Raw genomic sequence first — 8,135 nt, forward strand, 5'->3', positions numbered from 1 at the left:
TCATTGTCTTGTTGCAGCATCCATCCTCTTTTTAGCTTCAACTGTCTGACAGACGGCCTCAGGTTTTCCTGCAAAACAACCTGATAAACTTTTGAATGAATTCTTCCATTAATGATTGCAAGTTGTCCAGGCCCTGAGGCAACAAAACAGCCCAAAATCATTATGCTCACTCCACCATGCTTCACGGTGGGGATGAGGTGTTGATGTTGGTGAGCTGTTCCATTTTTCCTCCACACATGACGTTGTGTGTTACTCCCAAACAATTCGACTTTGGTTTCATCAGTCCACAAAATATTTTTGCCAAAACTTCTGTGGAGTGTCCAAGTGCCTTTTTGCAAACATTAAACGAGCAGTAATGTTATTTTTAAGACAGCAATGGCTTCCTCCATGGAGTCCTATGAACACCATTCTTTCACTTTTACATATAGTTGATGTGTGCACAGAGATATTGGACTGTGCCAGTGATTTATGTAAGTCTTTAGCAGACATTCTAGGGTTCTTTTTTTACCTCCATGAGTATTCTGCACTGAACTCTTGGCATCATCTTTGGTGGACTGCCGCTCCTTGGGAGAGAAGCAACAGTGCCAAACTCTCTTCATTTGTAGACTACTTCTCTGACTATCGATTGATGAACATCCAGACTTTTAGAGATGGTTTTGTATCCTTTCCCAGCTTTATACAAATCAACAGTCCTTGATCGCAGGTCTTCAGACAGCTCTTTTGACCGAGCCATGATGCCCATCAGACAATGCTTCTCATCCAGACAATTCTTATCAGGTGTGTGTTGTATAGTGGGCAGGGCAGCTTTAAACCACTCATCAGTGATTGAGCACACACCTGACTTAAACTGTTTGTTAAAAATTGGTTTCAGTTGCTCTTTAAGTCTCCTTAGGCAGAGGGTTCAGTTACTTATTTTTCCCCTTTTTGTCATTGTTTGCATGCTATCCTCATTAAAATATGAAAACCTATAAACGATTGGGTGGTTTTAGTTAAAGCAGACACTGTTTTTACATCTGTGTGATTTTGAAAAAAATCTGATCACATTTGATGGTGATTTTATGCTGAAATGTGAGAAATTCCAAAAGGTTCAGATACATTTTCATACCACTGTACCATCATTGTGGGACCCCCCCTCCCATCGGTTTGGCCTTATTGTTGATATAGTTTAGCCTATGTACCTTCATTATTTTTTTTTTATCTTTTCTTGGAAACGGAATGATATCATCACAGTGCGACACAGATCTGGTGTCAGCACCACCATACAGTCTTCATCAGTCTTCACCTTCACTGTACTGTGAATCACACATGTTGGCGTTCACTGAACTGCAGAGTAACAAGGATGCGGAGAGCCAGCCACAGTGGTTATTGTTGGCAGCGGCAGTGAGCCCAATAGAGACGGTGCTAAGAAAGCATGACGCCAAGTTGCAATTCTTAGGCTACAGCGTCTTCTGTTGCAATTTAAATAGAAGAAATAAGATTCTCATGTGTGTGTGTTACAATGGAACCTCTCAAGTTTAACATCCCTAATATTGAATACGACTAATGTGTTTCAGAAACTTTGGACTAGTGGACATTTAAAGAACTGACTTCATAAGTAAAGTTTACTTTATGCCATGACAGAAGAGTACCAGATATGGCATAAACAGAACCACAAATATAATTATACGTAAATATTTTCTTCACTTGTCATTATCATTGAGGGTGAGTACACCTTTTCAAATTACGCTATTCACTTTTGTTAACTCAATCAGTTTTTTCATTGACAGTAAACATGTTAAAAAGCGAAAATATGCCTAACGCACGATTAAGAGTGCTGCTATTCATGTTCTCTGCGTATGAAAGTTAAGTTTTACAACAATGGCTTGACATTTTACTTTGGAGGAATATTCTATGTCCATGGTCACCAACATGGTTCCGGTGGTGGTCACTCACAAGGACCAGTAGCATATGTGCCTTTTCTAAAAACAGCTCGGTGATTTGACATTGTGATTTCCTAAGCATGTGTTAATCATTTGAAAATGTAAATGTTTGCATAAATTTATAGAAATACAGTTCTACATATTTGTTTGCTACCTTTTTATCAGTGTTTACAACTCAATAACATGATTGTTTAACTGAGATAATTTGAAAAAAAATAGTTATTTCAGAACTGTGTATCAAACTGTTATTCCTTAGCATAATCAGTACTGAAAAAGTAGCTCTCAGTCTTAAAAAGGGTTGGTGAAAATAGAAAAAAAAGTGGATAGGATTCAACTTTAAAGGTTCCATTATACTAAAGTAACCTTTGTATGAACCCTTAGTGAAGAGTGACACTGATTGACCTGATCTGACCTATTTTATTTTATTATTATTATTATTCCGGCATAAAATCATTTTCACAGTGAGGCAAAGGGTTTGTGACATCAGCCAAAAGGCTCTTAGGATAGCTTGGTGAAATCTGGGCCAATGACTGTGTTCATACCATGCATGACTAATTCAAACTATAGGGCGAACACGTCACCACACTCTGCCCTTGTGGCACACTTGTGTTTCTGTAACAGATATACAGTAATCCAACCATCAATCCGTTTTCTATAGCCCTTTTCATTCAAGTCGCAGATGAACAGAAGCTTATCCAAGCAAGGTACACAATTTTCAATTTTGTATATTTAATCATGTGAAGCTTATTGTGTATGAAATGTGCTGCCTTGCCTTGACTGGTCTCCAGCCAATTACAGGCCACTATTCACGCTCAGTTTTACACATATGGAGTACTCAAGGCCAAGAGAGTCAAACTTGCTTTCATTGTGGGCACAAAATGTTCATGACTCGCTGTGCAAGGCTATGCCAAAGCTTATGGTTTAGCATGAGTCATTTTGTTTTGAGATCATACTTTGGTTTACATTAGTAAACATCATTAGCAGCAGTACATTACTGTATGGTAACTACATACAAACAAACCACTTATCAGTGTAAACAGTGACAGATTTAATAATGTTTGAAGCAAGGGTGTGGGTTTGCATAGCGACGGTAGGAACATAACACTACCAACTTTTCAGGATGCTCAAAATGTCCCCACTGACTTTTAAGCAACCTTATTTGCATTATATAATGACTTCAATTATATAGGCAATTTAGATTGTCTTCCCATATGTTGTAAGGATAGAAGTGGCCCTACCATTATAAAGTGAATTATTTTCATTATGTTCAGACTTACATTTACTCCTTATCACTTGCTAAATGTGTCGGTCTATTTGCCCCGCCTCAAACGCACGTTTGATTGGCTGATGACTTTGTTTATTTAAAATATATATATATTTTTTTTACTTTATTTATTGATTTTTTTTTTTCCCCGCCAGTGTTGTTTTTGGCTCCCTTTTTAATTTTCGTTTTAGTCTTAGTCTTTAGGACGATAATACTTATTAGTCTTAGTCATAATTTAGTCATCTCAAAATGTGTTTGTCTTCGTCTAAAATTTTGTTGACGAAAACTCAAAACAAGTTTCGTCTGGTTTTGGTCGACGTTTACTAAAAATGTTTTTGTCTGTAAAATTAAACTTTACTCCAAAAATAAATATTAAATAAAGGTTTCCAACTATTTCGAATGAACATTGACGAGCACATATTGTAGCGTCTACAGGGGCAATAATACACACTCAGCAGGAAAACAATACATTATTTTCAATTAATTATACCCACCTGGACGCCATGAACTGTATGTAGAAAAAAGTTGTCCGAGAGTTTAAGAGGACGTGTGCCATTAGCATTAGCTAATGCTAATGTGAATCCCATGCTAATGCTACGAGTTACATTTAGCGTGTGATGATCACTCCGCACAGACCCTTTAAAAGCTAACTCAACATTGCATACTCTCTCTGGCAAAGATATGAAAACAATCTTACCGTGTGTGCAAGCCTGGGGACTGGAAAGCAGAAGCATGTCACATTAGTTACACAACTAGACACTGCTACGATGCAGGCTAACTACACATAAATGTCACACATTGTGAACATGTTACGGAAACTATTGTGCATTTTCTTCTCGTTGTCAGACGAAAACTGGCAATCCCGTTATGTTTTAGTCTCCCAAAACATGTTTTTTAGCTCGTTATCATCTCGTCATCGTCATGAAAAAATTGTTGGTTGACGAAATATTTTCGTTATAGTCATCGTTGACAAAAACGACACTGTTTGTAGCCTATGCGGTAATTTTTTCAGATACTCATACATTAATCATAGTCGAGTTAAAAAGTTTTCAGTTTTTGTTGCGTTTAGCTGTGCTTCTGGACAAAAGTAGTAGTGTTTTCCCTGAAGGAAGGCTCCATTTTGATTATTCATTTGTTATTTAAGTTTTTGTCAGTTATATTATATTTATTTATATTTATTTTATACATGTCCCAACATCAAAATGACTTATATAATTTTCCATCTAGAAAACAAATTTGACCCTCAAATCTCGCCGTCTTTTACCAGTTCATAGTTATTCCATCCCAAGGAAATTATCAGGGGACGCATACTTTTTTAGGGAGCAATTGTGGTCACAACCACAATTGACTATCGTGCCTAGCTTCCAAGTGCTGCTCTAGCTCATTGACCTATTGGATAAATGACAGAACTGTCACACAGCAACAACAGAATAGAAACCATGCTAGCAGACTGCAACAATCTTCAACCCATTCTGGTTGTGCCATCAACTTCTTGGAGATTTTTAGTGGGCGGGGCAACGGCAAAAATGATCTGCCATCATTTTAAAATCACTTGTTGAAGTATTTCATAAAACCTTTAAGATGAAACAATAAGAGCCTTTTTTTCCCATTTTCAGCAATAGCAACATCAATACTGTAATTTTCGGACTATAAGGCGCACCTGACTGTAAGCCGCCACCCACCAAATTTGATACAAAAACGGCATTTTTTTTTCATTGATAAGCCGCAGCTGTCCTCAGTGTATTATGGGATATTTACACCAAAAGACATTAACCGATAACACTATTTGACAGCTGCATCATAAGACTGTCATAAGGCCAAATGAACCACCATGAAGCTTTGAACCAATTGGCTGTAAACCTTAAATGCTTCAAGAAGCTTCATTTGGCCATCACTGCTAACTTGGAATGAGACAGTCAATCTCTGCTGCCACCTGCTGTCAACACTGTTGTCGTCTAACATGCCTCCTAGTATGCATTGCAGTGCTACTGATGTCAATAACAATCAAAACTCATGTTCTGCACTAATTATTTCTTCAGTTAGTGTTCCAGTTGTTTCATTAGTTGCTAGTTATAGTATTTAGTAACACTTTATTTGATAGTGGCACCAAAAGACTGTCATAAGAACATCATAATTATGACATGACAGTGCCATGAGCATTAATGAATGCTTATGACAGATGTCATGAGCATTAATGAATGCTTATGACAGATGTCATTTTGTGTCATCCGGCAAATGATCTCATCTTTGAATGGATGTAAAAAATCCGAGCTGGACATAAATGGAGTTAGTGACATGATTTGCCGGATGACACTAAATGACAACCGTCATAAGCATTCAATAATGCCCATGATAGTGTCATTTCATAATTATGACGGTCTTATGGCAGTTTATGATTCCGCTGTCAATTAAAGTGGTGACTATTTAAAATGAGGAAAAAAACTAACGTCTTATAGTCCGAAAATTACGGTAATTTGTAAAAATGTCCCGATCACGTCATTTTCAAAGTATCGGAATTGGGGAAAAAATATCGGACATGCCTTTTTTAATATATATATACATATATATATATATATATATTTTTTTTAAAATCATTTTCTAATTGTATTTAACGTTACAGACAAAATGTCTTACACTCATCCAGAGTAGTTTTGGCTTAAAGTAGGGCTATCAAATTTATTGCGTTAACTGCGGTAATGAATTTTTTAAAATTAATCACGTTAAATAATTAACGCATGCGCTGCATGATACACTCACGCATTGTCGCATTCAATCTATAAAGACACTGTTTTATCTATAGATAGCGCTAAAAGGCAGTGTATAATGAGTAGAGAGAATTTTGACAGCCTTTGGAGCCAATTTTTATGTGGCTAAAGCCTTACAACACCTCCCTCAGCAATTAAAAATTACATGGGAGATAATGTGGGAAAGAAAGGTAGTAGTTGATCATTTTCTTACCACCCTTTGTTCTTTCCCGACGCAGAGAAGATATATTAATTGGTACCCCTACGCACAGCCATGGTAGCACTTCCCATCATGCATTTGGGCAGAAGTTAAATGGCTGCAGTATCATTTACTGAAAGCTCAACAAATACACTAGATGGCAATATTTAGTCACAATATACAAAGTCACATTTATCCTTTAAGAATTACAAGTCTTTCTATCCGTGGATCCCTCTCACAGAAAGAATGTTAATAATGTAAATGCCATCTTGAGGATTTATTGTCATAATAAACAAATACAGTACTTATGTACTGTATGCTGAATGTATATATTCGTCCGAGTTTTATTCATTTTTTTCTTAATGCATTGCCAAAATGTATATGATCGGGAAAAATGATCGGGAATGATTGGAATTGAATCGGGAGCAAAAAAAAAAAGCAATCGGATCGGGAAATATCGGGATCGGCAGATACTCAAACTAAAACCATGGGATCGGATCGGGAGCAAAAAAACATGATCGGAACAACCCCAGTAATTTGTCTTCCTTTAACACAATTGAAGATGCTGCAGCAACTAAATTGTCTGGATTTTCTGCTGAGAACCCTAAATACTGTGGTGCTTTGACATAAGAGTTTGTCCTCGTGACATAAAACACTTGCATCTCAAAGCTGTTTTGGGCAGGAAGCCAGAGAAAAGCACAATGAGTACATGCAAATTACACAGGGAGGCCACCATTCGAACCCCCAACCTCAGAACTGCGAGGCATATAGATGCTAACCACTAACCACCATGCAACCTATTACATATAATGCTCTATTGTATGCATGCATGCATGTAGCGCGTAATGCTATTTTGCAATTCAGCTTCAGGAAGCTGATTAATCGAGGCATACATCCTGTCTTACATGCATAATTATGTAACTGGCCTACACATAGCGTGGAGACTTCGGCTGCAGCCATAGGCCAGCCGAGGTGTCAGTCACTCTTAGTGACCAGTCAAGCGCTCGTTTGAGAGATAAACACAGGCGAAGACACTCGTGTTGTTGATGTTACACAGCCATGGCTGCGGCTGCAGCTGTTGTCCGAGACAAGTGTTACATAAAGCCGAAAATGACACATTCACATGGGCGTGCGTCAAATGTGCACGTAGAACATTACGATAATTGCACTAATTATCTCAAGTAGCTGCATCCTGACGCCATCAAGACAAGCGTTTACGCGAAGGAATGCATAGAAAAGCGCACCTTCTACATTAGATGCGTTGATTTAAGGAAGCAACCGACTTCTGCTTTTAAAATGTCAACATGCTCAAGCAAATTCTAAAAGGAAGTGATATGAAGATAATCACCTGGTGACGTAATCCCCCACCTCGTTGTCAGTTCAAGATCATAGTTAAAAAGGAGCGCTTCGGTGCGTCTCTCCTCTCCGCTCTGTGCGCTCCAGTCTAGCGATGATGGCTCGGTTCTGCCCCCCCCCGGGATGCTGGAGAGAGAGCGGCCTGCTGATTGGCTGCACTGGCCCGACGACTACCTTCTCTCCTCCCGCTTGGCCGCGGTGCTGAGCATTCATAAACATTTATCACCCTTTTAACTGCCACTGACGGCGCTAGACGTCCAATCTATTTTGAACGGGAGTGGCCACCCAGTCAAAACATACAGTGGGGCAAATAATTGTGCAAGTTCTCCCACTTGAAAATATTAGAGAGGCCTGTAATTGTCAACATGGGTAAACCTCAACCATGAGAGACAGAATGTGGAGAAAAAAAACAGAAAATCACATTGTTTGATTTTTAAAGAATTTATTTGCAAATCATGGTGGAAAATAAGTATTTGGTCAATACTAAAAGTTCCTCTTAATACTTTGTTATGTACCCTTTGTTGGCAATAACGGAGGCCAAACGTTTTCTGTAACTCTTCACTAACTTTTAACACACTGTTGCTGGTATTTTGGCCCATTCCTCCATGCAGATCTCCTCTAGAGCAGTGAATTTTTGGGGCTGTCGTTGGGCA

At 38.3% G+C, this 8,135-nt stretch overlaps 1 protein-coding gene across 2 annotated transcripts in view; it reads right to left on the reverse strand.

Annotated features, from left to right (window-relative positions):
- The window catches only part of LOC130914415 (tubulin polymerization-promoting protein), a 46,029-nt gene extending 38,441 nt beyond the window's left edge, over positions 1-7,588 (reverse strand). Inside the window, exons 1-2 of one of the 2 annotated variants that reach the window (XM_057833585.1) lie at positions 7,475-7,546; positions 3,881-3,900 (exon numbers count right to left, since the gene is read on the reverse strand). The gene's annotated coding sequence lies outside the window, so the exon portion shown is untranslated. Of the gene's footprint in view, positions 1-3,880; positions 3,901-7,474 lie in introns of both variants that reach the window. The other variant, XM_057833584.1, reaches the window with a different exon arrangement.
- Positions 7,589-8,135: the final 547 nt, after the last annotated feature.

Source organism: Corythoichthys intestinalis, chromosome 4 (assembly GCF_030265065.1).
Source record: "Corythoichthys intestinalis isolate RoL2023-P3 chromosome 4, ASM3026506v1, whole genome shotgun sequence".
Classification (NCBI taxonomy): Eukaryota; Metazoa; Chordata; class Actinopteri; order Syngnathiformes; family Syngnathidae; genus Corythoichthys; species Corythoichthys intestinalis.